We start from the raw sequence: 19,067 nt of genomic DNA on the forward strand, positions 1-19,067 counted from the left end.
TAGATTGATCCCCAGCCAGTCTCCAAACAATGACTAGCTTCCCCAAACCACCCACCCCTCAGTTTTTATTGCTGAGCATGACATTATATGGTAGGGAATATCCCTTTGGCAAATTTGGGTCAGCTGTTCCAGCTGTGTCCCCTCCCAACCTCTTCCCAGCTTGGTGGGGGCAGGCAGAGTGGGAAAAAGAAAAAGTCTTGATATTGTGCAAGCACTTTTCAGAAATAGCCAAGACACTGGTGTGTTAACAATGTTATAGCCCTAAATCCAAAACACAGCACCATACAGGCTACTAGGAAGGAAATTAACTCTATCCCTGTGCCGAAACCGACAATGAGGAAAAAAAAAAGTGCATTTTTTTATTACATGTATTCTCTTTAAACCAAGGAAAGAATGGGGTACAAAGAAGCATTCTGAAGAGGAGGCCACAGTGGAGTAAAAGGTTCACCATGAGATATGAGTAGGCTGAAAATGGTTCTACTGCTCAGCAGAAGGGCTGATACGGAAAACAAGATAGGTAGAGATTATAAAAAATGAATTGAAGAGAATTTTCAATTAGCCTAGCCTGTAAATAAACTGCAGAAGTTCCTGTTGGAATTAGGACCAAAAAAATATCCAGTCTTCGGTTTAAACATTCAGTGGTGGTTTTGGAAAAGACTTTCAACCAGAGGTTAGGATAAAAAAAAAAATCTTTTCTTTAGATGGAGATTTGTAAATTCAGTAAAATAATTTAGAATGGGACTGGATGTGGTGGCCTAGATTGCCCTTCCCCATCCTGTTTGGTTATGCAGCTGCTGTTTTAAGCAAATATTTACCCTCCCACCAAATATTTCTTCTTTGTTCTGTGGAATGAAAGACAGTTACCTGAGTGCATGTCTTTAATTCTCATGTCTTAGATGAGGGCCATTTATTAACTCTGAAAAGTCCTTGATATTTTAATGAATGTAAAAGAATTTTGTGGAGCTGGGACAATCAGGAGGTGTTTCTTTTCATCCTCAGGTGCGTTGAAAATGATAATTTATGGAAATCAAGTTTAAACTGCTACAGTTTTTCTCCTGTTATTTAGCTATTGTGTTGTGAACATGAGAGAGAGTTTAAACTGCTACAGTTTTTCTCCTGTTATTTAGCTATTGTGTTGTGAACATAAGAGAGAGTATTTACGAACTGTTTCTTAATATCAGTGTGCAGCCTCACATCACCACTTGGCTTTCTTACAATATCTTAGGTGGTGAAGGTTGTTCAAGTAGACCAGTCAATGCTTTGTGATTTATTATCTCTTTTACATCTAAGTGATATGCTGTGGTAATACAGCATGGCAGCTGCCTCACACCCTGGTTTAATAATTATTTGATGTTGTATGAAGTCATAGTAACAAAAAGTCCAAATTCAATATCTGTTGGCTTTCTCACAGCACACTAAGTGGGTGACGATTTTTAGCTCCTAGCTGAATTCCAGCAGGACACAAGTTCTTCTGCTTTCCTTTTTTTCCCCATGAACTAGATGTTTTTCAGATTCTCTGGTCTAAGAACTTCATGGTTTGGGACATTGACGTTTCCAACTGCACATCTGATCTGATGTGACTGTCTAAAATGTAGATCTGCCTTTGTGTCTGAACTAGTGGCCTAAAATTAACTTTTAATGAGTGAAAAGAAATATGCACTTGTAAAATGAGGTTTATCTCAGGCTAAAGCAGCTAAGATAAAACATACCCTAAAACTACCTATATATGTATTTCATACTGTTAATTACAAGAAGAACCTCTGGTGACGAGGTCAGAGGTAGAAATCTACAGTTTAGATATCTAAAGTGAGGTCAGTCTAAACCACATGTAACATGTATCTGGGAAGCTTAATACGTAGATTGCCCTAATGCCTCTCAATTCCACCAGAAACTTCTGACATCCCTGGATGTGGCTTCCATCTGGGTGTGCAGTCACATTTCCAAGAGCTTTTGCTTTTTTCTTACCAACAAATGACATCAGACCTCATCTTATTCAGGGGACAGAACTTTTCCCCTCATCCTGGGACTTCTGTGATCACTTTGCATTTTGTCCTTTTCAGATTTTTAGCTACTTTTTTCTTACAGCTCAGAAGTATAAAGCAAGCTCCTACACACTGAGAACTAACAGCTGATAGAATGGAGGAAATTAGTTTCTGCTCCCACATATGTAACTGTGGCCCATGAGGGCTTCCAAGAGATGACCTTCCCTCACCAGGAGGTTCTGGAGCACCACCCACTTGTTTAAAAACTGTCTTCTATCTGAAGCTGTGTCATGGCTCACTGGTAGGCTAAGGTGCCTCTTTTTATTCCCTGTTCAGCATTCTCGATTGCACTTCACTTGAGTCTTTAGGGAAAGCCCTACCAAACTGTACAAATCAATGATGGTTCAGAAATTCCCCTTTCTGCTGCTTGCTGGCATGCCACCCTTTGCTTTTAGTGCTTGGACTTACACAACTAACTGGGACATCCATGAACCATGATGGAAAGCTCCTGGTGAGAGGCTTGGACATCTCTATTGAAAAACACTGATGACTTTGCTGCAGTGTCATCACTCCCATGAGGGTGGTAGTTAAAATCTGCCATATGTTCCCATATTTCAGTCTTATCTTCTTGACTTTTGTACAGCAGTAGTACTTTTGAAGCCGTCTTTCACAATATTTGCTCACAGAAATTACATGGGGTTTTGGGACACAAGTAGTACTCTCATCACAACTGAGGAGGAAATCCTTTCTGTTGAGAGCCTCACAAGTCAAAGTTAAGAATATAAGAACAATGTTTCACTAAGGACCCAAATCCTCCTGGTGAAACCCTGCTTGCACTGATCATTAAAATGTATAGCAGAAGGTATCATATAGTCTTTGGTTGACATTATTCCAAAGCCTGTTCAATGATAACTATAAAATGGTTTGGAAAATTTCTTCATCTATACGGTAGAGTCCCCACATTGTAAACCATTGTCGCAGACATCCCTAGCTGACAACCATAGTGTTATGCTAGGCAGGTTCTCCAAAGCTGGAGGAAGCAAGATACCAACTTATTTTCTGGTCTTGAAAGGTGGTCCTTTTGGTGCAGTACTGCAATAGTACAGTACTACAATACTGGTTTATGTCTTTGTTTGTGCTGTAGCCATTAGCTGCATAAAGGACATATGGACAGAAGGCTTGTTATTTAACATATTTTTGTGATTACTAAATCAACAGGATTTAACAGAGGAAGAAACACTGTTGAAGCAAATGATAAATGGTGAAATGTTACACATAACATTTTCTTATATTTTATATATGAAGTGCACACACCATCATTCTGGGGTTTGTTAGTGGATGATATCGAAGTTGGATTTTTACAATAATTTAACAGGTTCTTTTAGATATTTCAAAACCACAGAGCTGGGATGGCTGCTTAGTTGCTGTCTTCTTCTGGCATACTAACATCTCTAAAAGTAAACAGACCGTATCCATAGCTTTATTGTTCATTATAGCCTAAACTAAACAATTATCAGTCTGTGAGATTCAGAGGTTTAAAATCAGCTTTGTCATTCTCTTCAGTATTAATGCATCACATCAGGCTGCACAACTGCTTGTATCAAATTTGCATTTATATGTTTATACTATAACTCAGCAGTTAATGCAGTTTCAGTCTATGACGCAGGACATCATTACTCAATGTTATTCTCTGGTGTTTCACTGCTAATCCTCTTTATAACACATACCATATATGCTATAGCATTTCTAGAGGCAACTTAGTTTTGTAGTTCTGTAAGCATTTTTATTCTAACCTAATACTTCTCCTTGAATTATTTTACTTCTCTGATATTTAGTCTTTTGAACTTACATTTCCAAGTCTTAATGAGCTTTTTGTTGTAGTTATTCTGAGTTTGAAAGGCTCTGCTATTTTTAATGCAAGTAAAGAAAAACAATGGACATTCCTCTAATTGGAAAAAATATTGCACCATTATTGAATAAACTCTTACAACACCTTGCCAGAACACTGATGCAGGGGTCATTTGGATGACTAATGTTGTTTCTCAAAGATGCTGAGAGATTCAGGGGCTACATTAGGTTCCAGAAAGGGTCTGCACCAAAGATCCCTCACTCAATTAGGAGAGATGCATTGTTTCATCTGGTAAAAAGAGGCAGCAATGTAAGTGGGGAATAAAAGGCAAGAACTTTACACTGTTGAAGAAAATAAACAAAAAGTAGAGATTTAGATACATCTGCCTTGTCAGTTCAACACAAAAGGGCAGGAGAACTGGAAACCTTCAAATGACAGTTTCTATCGACCAAAGCAATAGCATAATCTCATTAAAAGGAGTGGCATGGGAAGATGCAAAGCTGCCCAGGGGCTTCTAACTGTTCTAGTACTATTCGTTCACCCTTTATTTAACACCACCATTAGAAAGCCTAATGGACTGTTTATATCACACTATTAGACATATGGCAAGATCTTTAGTAATTGGAGTGTGATATATAGTAATGGGCTATTGTTTGCTTGGTGCTACCTACAGTGAGGCCAGTGCTGAATACTTATTTACTGCATGTTCCAGATATAAAGGCACAGGAGATGGGGCTGTCAGAGATAAATGTTAGGGTGGAAACAGGCTTTCCTGAGGCCCTAGAAGCTGAAACATTAGCTGCTTGTTTTATCTGGATTTTTTACACAGCACGGTGAGTTATTTGATAGTATCAGCTTGAGGCTATGCTTAGATCATGTTTCTTCAGAAAACTGTCTGGAAGGCTATGCCAGACAGTAGTGCCATTAAATATATATTACAAATGCTCCAACAAATTAGGTAATTAATTACAATTCATTTCTATAGGAGAGGCCATTTGATATTACTATTCTTCTTATGGTAGATTAGGTTTGATGATGTTGTATTATGATATTCTTTCTGAGCCATTAAGACCTATTACTGACTTTGGAGAAAACATACTTAAAAGCAGGGTTTTTTTTATCGTGTTTCAAATACATTTCTGAAGTGGTAAAAACATTAGCAATGTTAAATTTGCTTTCGCTTCTTCTGGAAAATAAATATCAAATTTGCATGACTGAAGGTAAATCAATAAAACTCTTGTAGGGGAATTTAAAAAAGAAGAAAGCACTCTCCCGCCTTCACAATCCCCATTTTTATCAGGCTAACCTTTGTGCCTCTCTGGAGTGTGGGCACATTGTAGGTTTAACTGGCCATTTATTTTTGCTGTAGCAACGTAATGCTAGTCAACAAAATAAGAAGGTCATCTAACCCCCACAGCCACAATTATAAACTCCCAAACAGCAGTTAATATTTGTTTTCTGGCTTTTGTAATGAATTCAAATAATGATGTCTACATAGGAGAACAAAATCCTGTAAGGGCTTGACCACGTTCTTGATGCCCATCTCCCTGCCAGGGGGCTGCGGGGCTGTGTCTCTGCAGGGGAAGGTCTAGGGCTGTTTATTCTGCAGAGTGGAGAAGCAGTTGTATTCCTTTGGGAAAGACCAAGGTAGGCTGCCAGCGCTGCTGACTGGCGAGTTAGAAGACCAGACCCTGACAGAGGAACAGCCCCTACTTTTTCTTCTTAAATAAGTTGATGACATTTCCTATTTGCTGAGAAACGAAGCAAAAGACTGCAGGATTTTGGACATGCAATCTTCAAATTATTCTTAATATGACAAGGCAATATCTGTGCAGAACAATAGTGCCTTTGGACGCTATGCTTTGGGGAAGGATACAACTTGGAGAAACTGATTCTTCTTTCAGAGCAATTTAATCTCAGTTCCTGCCATAAGTTTTCAGCTGATAGACTGATAGCTGATTCAAGTCATAAATAATTAAAAGGTCACGTATGCCTACAAATTCCTGAAGTGTGGCATCTATAGGGGTTTTGCTTAGGAATAAAGGGCAGCAAAGCAATGAAAATGATTCTCCTGAAAGTGAAAAATAGACTCTTTCAGTAATCAATGGACAGGAGCAATCAATACCAAATTTAAAGAAGAAAAATCAGTAGCACTCAAAACAGATGGCTCCCCTTTTGCACAGGTTATCCTACTACAACGCTTTCTCATCCTGTGGCTTGGAAAATTCCAGTGTGTTTGCATATAAATTCTCTTCCATCAACAGTGTCCAATTCCCTTCTTCAGCCATATTACTGGGAGACTGTGGATATGGATTGTGAAAAAGATCAGAAAAAACACACACTATTCTCTCAATTTCTACCATAAATTATAAAGGAGGCCTGCTCAGGTTTTTTTGCAGCAGTCATGCTCCATAGCAGTTATTCCATCCCTTCATAATAATGTAGTATAAATGTTGTGCTGCTTCATTCTTTTTTACTGAAATAGTGTCACAGTGGCATCAAAATAAAAATTACTTATCAATGATTTTTAAAATATTATAATAAAATTAAAAACATTGTTAAATTGCTGGACAAAAAAATAGCATTGATAAAGCAAAGTTAGAGAAAGATCTTATAATGACAAAATACTGAGCAGTAAAATACGATGAAAAACAAGACACTTCATAAAGAAGACAACTAGTCCCTATTGTATATAGGAAAAGAGAGAAATTGAAAGTGGAAATCAAATTACCCTAATTGTTTTCTCCTGAATCTTGACTTGTGTACGGGAATGTTTTCAGTGAATATGTGTAACTGAGAGTTTCAGTAAGAACTTAGTGACATTTGTAACACAGTCCAATGGTACTGAGCAAATGGAAATAACTCTGCAGGTTTTATGAGCTTTCTTTGCTACAGTTCATCATCACAGTGAAAATTTCATCGTGGATCTAATTAACATGAACTGAAGCTAGTAGGATGGCTTAAAAAACAATTGCAATTGTGATATATTTTCTCCTCTGTAAAGACATCATTGTATGCATTTTCACCTTTATAAATGCTTCACTCTAAAGCATTTAATATTCTTGACAACTGAAGGGGCAGAGGGTGGACAATTTCTTGCACAGATCATTACAACCACAATAATGAAAAACAAATTCAGATACCCACTACTGGAGAGTGATAGAATGAATCCATCCCAAGGTTAAACTAAAATCCAAACCAATTCACTAAAGGTTCACTCATAGGGCAATTTGTTTTCATCAGCATGGTTGTCTTCCCAGTGAAACATCTGCTAAAGCATATGTTGCCCCAATGTAAAAAACTTCTCAACCTTCTGGATAAACAGTTCTCAGAAATGTAGTGCTTGTCAGGGTGAAGTGGGTCAATTATTCATAAAAGTGTACAGTTGTCATAAGGAACCTTCAAGAGAGATTTAGAAATCCATTTCCAATGAATCCATTTCCAATGAATTCATCTGAAATGAAACCAGGAACTGAAAAGACTCATAACCATTTTCAAAAGATGGCATTTATTCAGAAAAATGTCATTTGATAAATAGAATAAATAATAGACCTAAACATTTTGATATACACTTTGCAGCATATATCTAAAGAGCAGAAGTACAGAAAAGAATGGGAAGGGTCAAGGATGTGAGTGAAACTGCGGTACTAAAATGTGAGAAGCATTTTGAAGGATTTGTATTTGATTAATGTGAAAAACTTCCTCCAAAGCCCTGTTCAAATACCTGCTAACCCACCCTTACTGTAAACATGCTGTTTCATTATTATTTTTATTCTGCTCATTCTTCTTTTGCCATTTAACCATGCTATATCTCAATTCACAATTGTTAAAGGCAGCTATTAATAATGGATTCCTTCTTTCCTCTGCCTTTATTCTATCTCATCTTTTAAGGTTTCAATTCTCTAAGAGTCTGGCTTTTACTATGTGTTCGACACTTTGGATTCCTTTTCACTTTTGGGTGTTTTCTTCAGTGTGTGATAACTTCAGAGTGGATAACTATATGCTTACCAGTGCAAGGCATCCTACCTACCTGTGTTACTGCACTGTCTTAATGACCAAGCTCCTCTCATTTGCCCAGCGCATGTCTGACAACAGAAATAAGTGTGCTTGTGTTTCACAGTTCACAACTACACAAATAACTCTATGCTCTCATTGTGCAATAATTTATCTGTTCCTTCTTGGAACTGAGGGAAGAAATTTTCTAGCCTCACCAAATTTTTGTTGAGCAGTACTCCACTTATCAGGGTGATGATGTGTTTTTTGGGGATAGGTTGGTCCTGATTCTTCCTCAGGCTTTGAGTTGCCTCATCTCTCAGGGAAGCTGGGATTTTGTGTACCTTCACATGCTGCTGCGAGAAGAAGTCACAAGAAGTTTTGTAGATGGTTCTGGAGTAAATGGACGGTGTGAATTGTAGTTACACAGGAAATAACAAAAACAGCAACAGAATGAGTCAGGTACACCTGGAAGTATGACTGATACTAATGACAGCACCTAATCAGACCATAGCTAGAACCCACCTGAAGTCATGTTCCCATGCTGGCCACTGAAGATGTCCTCCTGCCACTTCTTCTGGAGCAAGTATACAGGTCCAAAGATTAGTATGGAGACATAGCTTTTGGTGTGTTCTGTGTGCTGCTACTTCATATGTCCTCCTCATTACCTGCCTTAGACTTCCTTAGCCACTATTCAGTAAATAATGACAAATTTATGAGAGTTAACAGACCGTGACTGTAATGTTCCCTCAGTGATGGCAATTAGTTGCTAACATTCTTCATGCTTTACCTGCAATTAGGATGTTGTACTCTTTCCATAACTGTACCTTACTATTATCATTCCTGCCTTTGCCACCCCAAAATAAGACACCTGCAATGGACTTTACACAGACTTAATTATTGACACACCTGGAAAAGGTCCAGATTATACTCTTACGAGAAAGAAGATTCCAGAGACACTTGATTACAAAATCTTGCAAATGGGTAAGTAAAAGGAAATTGAAGAGCATGTATTTCTAGGTACTGAATATTTATAACAGTATTAGGCTTTAGTAGTGCATTCCCTCTAAAACATATAAGCCTATCATTAATGATTAAAGAAGTAATCCCTGTTTTCATTAAAAAGAGGCACATTTCTACTCTTCATTTTTCAAAGAAATGTTTGAAAATGTGAATCAAGCATAATAAACAGGATGTCGCTTGCCTGAGTCCACAGAGACTGAAATAATAGCCCTGACATTGACAACATGCTCCAGGCAGCTCAGTACAACATTAACTGCAAGACACATTTCTCAAGGAAGTACAAAAAGGGAGACTGTGTGTGTGTTTGGCCACGCAGAGTGCAGCGGGCCCTGTTCTCCCGCACACCCCGCGCAATCCACTTGCTAAATCTTCTGGGGCCTCTCTGTTGCTGTCCCTACCTCTGTGGGATTAAATGCAACAGTTGTTGAGGAGATGGATGGCTTGCTGCCACATTTGTTGAGAAAGCCGTTGCAGGGGGCTGTTCTTCTTCATCTGAGTGGCAGAGAGGGTTATGGCCTGGAGTTACAAAAACAAATATATACTTTTATCTCCAGAATATGTCAGAGGGCAGTATGTGTCTTTGTGGCTCTAAACAGAAAGTTCTACCACATCCAAAGGGAGGAGAAGGTAGTCCAAAAGGCAGAGGAATCTTTGCATGACAAAACTTCTACTGTTGATCAGGAGAACTGAGAAATACAGAAAAGCAACTATTTCATAACATGTCAGAGCTTACTAAGAAGATGATACTTACCAAGACAGTGTGTGAGGATTACACCAAACCAGATGGATAATAAATCTATTCATTTCTATGGTTGCCTAAGGTCCAAATTCTTGTCTGAGCAGGGAGTACAAGCTTCAAGCCCAGAACCTTGGCTGGGAAATTGCTAGAGGACAAAAAAATCTATGACCGGTCTTATGTACATAAATTAGGACACTGAATTTTTTTATTGCTTTAATTATAATTTGTTTACAATTATAATTTGTTTACATTTGTATGAGGAATAGATTATTGCTACCACTGTATTAAAAAATAGACATAAGCATTATGCAAGACATACTCTGGAATAAGTGAGTCATCCTGATATTTCAAAGCATCATAGACCCTAGGATTTAGATGAAACAAAGGCAAGTTTAAGCTTGTATCCTATAGATCAAGAGTGATAGCAAGTACAGAATTCTCTAAGAAATAAAACTGTGCAAAATAGATTTTTTTTTCTTTTTTCTACACCTGAAAAGTCTGAGTCCTATGTGCAGTGATTTTATGAGTGGAATTGGATGGGATAAGTAGTAGCCCGAAGATGATGCTACCTGCAGCCAGGGCAGATGGGCAATGATGTCACAAGAGTAATATCTGCAATGAGTAGAACAGAACAAATTTTGTAGGAAAGAACAATGTCATCTATAGCTTTCATGACGCTGGCAACCTTGGACTGGATGGCAGGTTAGGTGCACATCCAAATTGGACTTCTTAACATAGAATTGTCTAGACTGAAGAACATGTGGGCAGAAAAAGGATGACTTTCTGAGTCTAACTCGACCTGGGATTAGAGTCTTAGGTGTATAGTCCTCTCTCTCTATTTGTCTTCCCTCTTTCATAGAATCATAGAATGGTTTGGGTTGGAAGCGACCTTAAAGATCATCTGGTTCCAACTCCCCTGCCATGGGCAGGGACATCTTCCACTAGACCAGGTTGCTCAAAACCCCATCCAACCTGGCCTTGAACACTTCCAGGGAGGGGGCACCCACAACTGCTCTGGGCAACATGTTCCAGTGCCATACCACCCTCATAATGAAGAATTTCTTCCTTATACCTCACCTAAATCTACCCTCTTTCAGTTTAAAGCCATTACCCCTTGTCCTATCAGTACATGCCCTTGTAAAAAGTCCCTCTCCAGCTTTCTTGTAGGCCCCCTTCAGGTACTGGAAGGCCACAACAAGGTCTTTCCAAAGCCTTCTCTTCTCCAGGTTGAACAACCCCAACTCTCTCAGCCTATCTTCATAGGAGAGGTGCTCCAGCCCTCTGACCATTTTTGTGGCCCTCCTCTGGACTTGCTCCAACAGGTCCATGTCCTTCTTCTGTTGGGGGCCCCAGAGCTGAACTGAATTGAAAAATATTGTCCCTCCCTTTTTTCCTGGAAGCTTTTCTTCCTTACTTGCAAACTGTTTTCTGGGTTGTGTGGGGTTCATCCCCTGCTATTCAAGCATTTCTATGACAGATTCCTACAGCAAGAACAGAACAGTGAATTAGTTATATTTTGGGCATTAATAGTCGAACAGGGAAATGGAGATGCAAAATCAGAGCAAGGACTAAATTTTCTCTGATCTGAATGGATTAACCTTGACATCCCTTCTGTTCCCCTTGGTGCTTCAGTGTTTTATCCCTGACAGCCAACCATATAGCCAACGAAGATCCTTTACTCGCAATTTAAGTTACAAATACTTCAGCAATCCAAAATAGTCACAGGATGGAGTCCAGTGTTGTCACTTGTTTAAGGCTAATATGTGTCCCCAAACTTTGCATACATTTACTAACTTATAATTATTATAGTGATGTTAAACAGCACCGGTCCCAATACCGAACCCTGAGGAATGCCACTTGTCACTGGTCTCCATTTGGACATCAAGCCGTTGACTGCAACTCTTTGAGTGCGACCTTCCAGCCAATTCCTTATCCATCGAGTGGATAAGGACATGTAGTTTCTCAGGTTTTCCAGTCTCCTAGGATTTGCTGACTGTTTGGTAAGTGAGAAACAAAATGTTTAGAAAGATTCGAATATAGTTTTTCAGGTTCAGAGATAATATCCTCAGTGAAGATCTGAATCATTCTTTTATTTATTCTAGAATAGGTTCCTCTCACAGACTGAATTTGATTGTTTCTGCCATTGGCATCCAGCACATAAACTGTTCCTCCTTCTAATCCCCAATGTATTTGTGCACATGAAGTCTACACATAACACATGGTACTGTGAGAATTATACATAAAGTCTTTGTCTGCTATTTGGGTGGTATTCTCTAACTGGGAGTAAAGCCTATTTATCCCCAATTGGATTGTAACAATAAAAGTGAGTCAAATAAACAATTCTGCAAAAAGTGTTGGTGCAGCTGTAACTAGTATGACACAATGGACATATTTGCATATGGAATGCTTATAGGAATCTTTTCTTCTTGCTTAAGAAGGTTTGACATTTCTGGTTGCATGTACTCAGAACTATGTAAAATCTGCAGCATACTTCATAGGCCAACAAGTTAGACCATAGCAACCATAAAACCAAATACCTCTCTCTGCCAAAGAAAGATGGAGACATACCATTAAACGTACAGTGTCCTGATAACATTGTGCAGAATGCACGAGCCACAGTATGATGGGATTACATCTACTGCTTGAGATGCAAGAAAAAAGAGATTTGCCAGGAGAAGTAACACAGCTCATTTGACAAGAAAACTGGATGGTATTGGCTAATTAATACTAATGCTCATTTATGTCACCTGTCGTGAGCATACTAATAGGGTGTTTGACAGTAACATTTGCTGAAATACCGTAGAACAGACTGCAGGAGAAGCTGCGAAAAAGATCTTGGTGAAATGATGGGAATTCCAAGGAGATTGATTGATTGATTGGTTGATTGATTTTATATGCAATAAACTGTGCTATTCCAGCTTGTAAAAAAGAGAAAGTTTAACTGGGGGGTGGAGGGAAGGAATAAAATGCAATTGCCTGAGAAGTCTGCAACAAATTCCAGGAGTCGAGAGAAGAGAAGGGTTGTACACAAGTTGGTCCCAGCTAAATGAATAAGTACATTTTTCTGTTAGTCCTGTTGTAAGGAATAACTGGCATTTTTATACATTATTTATTTGCGTCTGACAGAAGATGTCAAAAAATTAGTTTTAAACGCTATGCTTAGAGTCAATATATTATTCAGTCTAGGTTTATGATATGTGTGGGCGGTATTTTCATTTTGTTTTTAATGTGCTTTTAACATCACTGGAGCTCCCAGGATTCACATACTACTTCCTAGAAAAGCAACATAGCCTTTTCCTTTTCTTTAGTATTTGGTTACCCCCGTCTCTATGCTAAACCAGATCAAAAGAAGACAGTTGTCTTAACCTCTTTAATGTGATTTATAGTCATTGGAGCATATAGTTTTCTTCTGGATAAGCCTTCTTCCTTACTCAGCCATTTCACCTTTCACCCTATAGCAGCTTTTCCCAATCTTCTGAAATCAGAGTCTGCTTCATGATAAAAAAGCCTGTGCACTTTAAAATCCAATTCAAATTCTCAAATACAGATCTAAAACGCAGTATAAAATGCATTTTTAAGAGAAATGTCACACTTCTGTATTAAGGAAGGACCTGTGCTGAGTTTTATTTTGGGATTTGAAATGAATACAGATCATTCCTTTTCAAGTTCAGCATAATATTACTGAATTGTGACCTTTTAAGTGTTTGTTACTATACTTTCACCAAGCCATAGGCTCTTTAGATCTTGCTTACTCTTTAGTAAGTTTTGAATTCCCCAGTAGGTTTCTTGGTCTTAGCTCCTAAAATGGAAAGAAGGGGAAGGGAGAGAAGGGATGGTACCTTTATTATAAACCTTCACTTCATTCTGAGACTCCCTGTAAGTCAATAATATGATAATCCTTAAATTACATGGTTTGTGAATAATTGCTCTCCTTCTGTAATTTCTCAATAAATATGATTAACATTTGCCACAGAAAGTCATGAAAAGCTCTCTGCATTAAATAAGTTTATCAGAAGAGAGGTGCAGAAAGAAAGGTGGTGCCTTTATGAAAGTAACACCCAATTAATAGCAAAAAATCAAAACTGTACAATTTTGCAGTCAACCTACAGCTTTGTTTCATCATGCATGCAACAGGAAGAAGCTCATGTTGAATAAGGAAGAACACAGGAAAGGCCAGAAGATGGGACCATCCCTTGAGACACTTTCAGTGAGCAATGGAAAAAATTCTTATTCATGGGGACAGGTGAAATCGGGCACATGGGAAGAGTGACCACAGTGACACATTGAGATGTTTCTTCCTCAACTGGATTCAAAGGCCTCATGAATTTGATTCCAGCATATTGACACTGAGGGGAGCAAAAAAGCTCTTTCATAAGTGTAGATCCCTTTTTTTTCTTAGCATCAGAAAGCTTCTGTCTTAGAGTGCATTATCTCATGCAATTCAGAAGACAATCAAAACAACTCCATGAAACAAAACTTCAGAAAATATCTTATTTATCATTTTGAAATGTGAGAATAAATTTTAAGCAAGGGTATTCAAGTGGCTCTCTCTTTCCCGGTGGTGACGGTCTGAAATATTAATGGCTATGCTGCACTTTGTGATTGATATTTAACAGCAGAGGACATGTTCTTGGAACCATAAGTTAGTCATCTGTGCTATTGGTTATCGTGAGTCATATTTTCATAGCAATTCAATGGTAAGTTATTTCTTTGAGGAATATGAATGCTATTCAAGCTTTTGCTTTTCCACTGTCTTTGCAGGGCTGTCTCAGGTATCCTGATGGCATCTGTTATATTTTCATTTTATTCAAGTAGAGGCAAACTAGTATCTTACTAGGGAATAATTTCAGGGTCGAGATGGAAAATATCACGAAATTCGTTGCTGTTGCTTTTCCTGTCCTCTCCATGCACTAGAATTTTTGAGAGAACAGTTATAATGTCACAAACCTGCTGATTTAATTTGAGATCAGACAGCTAGCTTGTCGTGTAAGTGTTGTACAACTGCTAACCAGACAGGAAAAAAATGGTTCTTAGTTTGCCAGAGAGCCAATCTTGCTCTTGTAGTAAGTCAGCTTTATATTTGGTTTATGAGGAAGCCTGCATAGTAGTCTAACAGCTCTTTGCAGATAAATGCTGTTTACTGTACTATGAAATTTGGATCTTGATCCGGTTTCAGATGCACTCAAGCTTTGCAGGATGTTGCTTGGCCCCCTGCTAAGTTTGAGGGTGAATTGAAATTAATACTGTGGATGCTCTGTACACTACAAGGCAGAGATATTTTTATCTAGTGGTGTTATTTTCTAACTAGCGTGGCAGGTGTCTAGCATTCTTAAGGTTTTTTTTTTTTTCTGGCATGGAAAGCCATGGAAAATGTGAGAAGGGTGAATTCAGGCCCTCACTTGGATATTATTTTTGTTAACTTGCCCACAGAAGTCCAGTAAGGTGAAACGCCTGTTGCAGAGGTCATATGCTCTTACCAAAGCACAATTAATGGGACTGGGAAATTGTATCAAAGTGAACATTCATGGGCAAACTTGAATGTACAGAAATTTTAAGGAGTGAAAGAAATCCATCTTACTTCCATATATTGTCTTCCTGTTGTTATTGGCAAACTCTGGTATCAGCTCTTCTTGACAAATGCTGTGTCTTCAACAATTGAACTGCAAAACTGGATGTCCAGTCCTGGAGGAGATTTGTCTATCACTATTCAGTGGTTACATTAAGTTTTCATTATTCACTTATCTACCGAAATGACATGCTGCTTTGTCTTCTTTCCATGCAATAGTTAAATGCCTTCATATTATAAGTGTGAGTTGCATAAGAAGACGCTTTTGATAACTCCAAAGTGTTTTTCACTGGTGTATGAGCCAAGCAGATCTGACCCACGTTGGCCACAGTGAATTGTAGCATTATGTATTACACAAGGTCCATACAGCAAGAAAGTACAATATTTTTTTGATGATCCACAATATTTAGACTCTTTCTCAAGATGAAACAGATCTATGCCTTCACAGGTCAGTAGTTAAAGTTTAAAATATTGTATTTGCTTTGGCTTGAATTATCCACACTGACTTCCACACTCTGAGAGCATAATTGCATTTTGTACTTTGCAGGATAGAAGATACTGGGTTCACTACATTACATCCGATAGGAGAGTAGCAATGCAGCCTCATACCTCCATGTACTCAATGTATAAGCTAGAAAAGGCACCACTGCTTTTCCACACATTTTTCTGACAGGGCCTTTGGATTCAAAATGGTCAATGGTATTTTTGCATGCATTACGCAAACTGATTTTGCTCTTACAAATACTTTTATCTTGCATTCATTTTACTGTTCATCAGGGTGTTCTATGTAACCACTCTGTTTTTCAGGGAACTCTTGATTTCAGTCCAGTAAGTGGGTTAGACAGAGGTTTGAGTTTCTCAAGCCTTTGTAGTAGCTCCAGCTCTAACTCTTTTCTAAATAAAGCTATGAACAAACCAGCATGCCATGTGGGTTCATTGTTGTACTGTGGGGATGTTTTCAGGTTTTCCTATAAACCCAGATCTGTGTAGTTCCCAGTGACTGGGAGATAAGCCAGCCTTTCCAAACTCCTCATCTGCCATTTTAACTTTGAGAAATGCAATAACTGAGTAGGAGTTACAGGAACTGCCAATAGGGAAACATTCATTAGGTCATATCACAGCTAAGTGTATTTTATAACCCACTGATAGGTGTCTTGTCCTTTCAAAGCAGTGGAAAGTGTCTTATGCTCTGCTTTTATTCTTCATTTGATTTTCCCCTTCTGTGCACTTGATACCCTTTCCCTTGCTTTTTCTGCTACCTGCAGAGCTGGCTCAAAGCTTCTCACCGGAGTAGCCAAAGTGGTGTGCTGCCTCACAGATCAGGGTAGAGAGGCAGGAGCAGGTTCCCTGCTAAAGGAAGGGGAGGTTTTTCTCCCACCTTGTCTCCATCCCTAGACTTCCCACAGCTATAGGGCTTATATTTAACCTGATCTACAAACATGTCCTTGGTCAGATCTCCCTGCTCACTTTTTACAGCCAAGGGAACTGCCAAGTCTTTGTCATCGGAGAACTCAAGTTGGACAGCACACCTCCCCAGGGACCACTACCAACCAGCCAGCTATCCTCTACCTGGGGAGATCCTATTTTCGCTTTTCAGTACGTGATTCTAATGTCCTGTCAAAAAGCTTTTTAAGGTATTTTTGCTTCCTATGAAAGGTATCTTCTAAATTATTATTTCCTCCCAGAAAACTTCACTTTCCACACTGCAAGTTTCACAGAAGCCCCTATTTACCAAGAGCTTGGAGCTATTTCCAGGCTCTAAGCATTAAATCCCACCTTGCACCTTGCCTTTACAAGAGCCAGGACTCCACCCCTTATCTCCTGCCATGCATGCATTCTCCAGCTGCCTGGCTGCCTCTCTTCCCTGGCACTTTGCACATCCTACCTGATTGTTTGGTCTCTCCAGAAGCGGTTGGAAATGAGAAGAAGCTGGCAGCAGTGGACCTGCCTCCTCTTGGTGCAGCCTGTGGTGTGCTCTGATTCTGCTCCTCACGTTTGCTACATTCCCCAGGGAGGTTTTGGAGCCTTTAGCATGCTTTAGTAACACACCTGTTCTTTAGTGTTCAGAAATAAGCGTTGTGCAACATCTGCAAGGGATTTTAAGATTGAATTGCTTTTAAAAACATCTAATGGATAATTTGCTAGATACTATAACACTGTGCTCCCAAAGTAAGAGAAAAAATCACCCTTTGGAATCTAGTTTTGTTAAAAAAAAAATATTATGAAGGTAAGCTCTGACTGGTTTCCATGGCTACCATCTACTGTACATCAGTATTTGCTGTGACCAGCATTTTAAATGGCCCAGGGTGACTCCTCAGTACACAGATTCCCACTTGTGACATGTCTTGTGTCACATTATAGAAGCCGTTTCAGCTACTGACTGTGACACTGAGATTTGCTGTTATAAAATATTGAATAAATTAAATTCCAAACAAATATTATACTTGGAATGCAGTGCAGTCAGCTGAACACCAAAGTTAGAAAATGCCACTGTAAAAAATGCATGTTCCCATCTGCCTTTCTTTTTAGTGTAGGTAATATACAGTTTTCTAATGATACAGCTTCTAACAATTACGATGTGTGCTCAGAAAAAGGCGCTGTAATACAGTTTCCTTACAAAGTTGGGTATGCACATTTTGTCATATGTTAATTACAGTACAGACACTCTGATCCTAATGGTTGAATCAATCTCTAGTGATCTTTTCCCATGAAGTTCTGTCAAGAATAACATCTTCTAAAGACTGCTGTCAGTATCTAGATATTACACATTTTGTCATCACACACCTCTTCACTTGGTGAGACACTGATTGCTTTATTTCTTAGAGTCCGAATTATTAGAACCCTTGAACTGTATTAATTTTTTTCCATTGGCAAATGTTTTGAAATTAAAAAGCCAAGTGAGGGAGGGAGTTCTTAAAGTTTTCTACTCCCATGGTGAAGGATGCACTCCAGCATGTTAAATGGTCAACAGGCTACCCTATCCCCAGCTAAATGCTGGCTGAATAGTTGGTACACCAAATCAGTCCTGATACAATCCTCTGGAGCAGTGAGATGAATTCAAGTTAGCATTTTTGCACATGTTCACAATTGTGCCTCTTTATAACTAGAAAAAGTCGATCTTTTTCCCCCAGCCTTACTATCTGTCCAGTTTCGAGGAGGTCTCTAGTGTACCTCTGGTATTTTACTGTGCTCACACAAGCAGAAAGAGTCGTCTTCTCAATGCTCACTGCTTATTCTAAGTATCTGATCATTAGGAATCCACTGCAGCTTCATTACAACAGGACCAAGTACAATAAATTTGCTCAGTATTCATAGAGATGTCTGAGGCAAGTGCTGGGGAGTTATTTGGTATTGGGTGAGCATTAATAAGAAAATGATTTAGATGAAATTTTGTGCAGTAATGAACTCTATATTAGGCAAATCAGATGTTAATGTTAACAGCATGCTTTTTTAATATTAATATCAGCAATAACCCACCTCATTTCTTTTTCAGCTGTGAAGATATTTCCCATCATGAAAACATCACATTTACATTGCTTTGACCTTTCTGTGTCAATTAGCTTTCCCCCTTTTTCGCTTATTAAGTTGTACGTAATGCTTCCAGTTTGTCAGAAAATGGGGGTCAATGTCATCTTAAATGGCTTGCAAAAGCTTTTACCAGTGATTGTTTGGACACATAGGGCTTTCTTAGAAGATGCTTATCTTCACTCTTTAATATCCCAATACTATGAAGTTCCCTGTGCACTTAGTCATGAATTGAGTAAAGGAACACCTTTAAATAGTTCACTCTTTTCTATTGCATACTAAATTCCTTACTCCTGAAGTGTGTTTGTGATGTGCAACACCCAACTTACTCCATATGCAAAAGAACTAATAAGAATATGTTGAACCTATTCAGTGGGCAAATGATAAAAT

The sequence above is a fragment of the Aptenodytes forsteri genome, unplaced genomic scaffold (genome assembly GCF_000699145.1).
Source record: "Aptenodytes forsteri isolate BGI_AS27 unplaced genomic scaffold, ASM69914v1 Scaffold206, whole genome shotgun sequence".
In the NCBI taxonomy this organism is placed as follows: Eukaryota; Metazoa; Chordata; class Aves; order Sphenisciformes; family Spheniscidae; genus Aptenodytes; species Aptenodytes forsteri.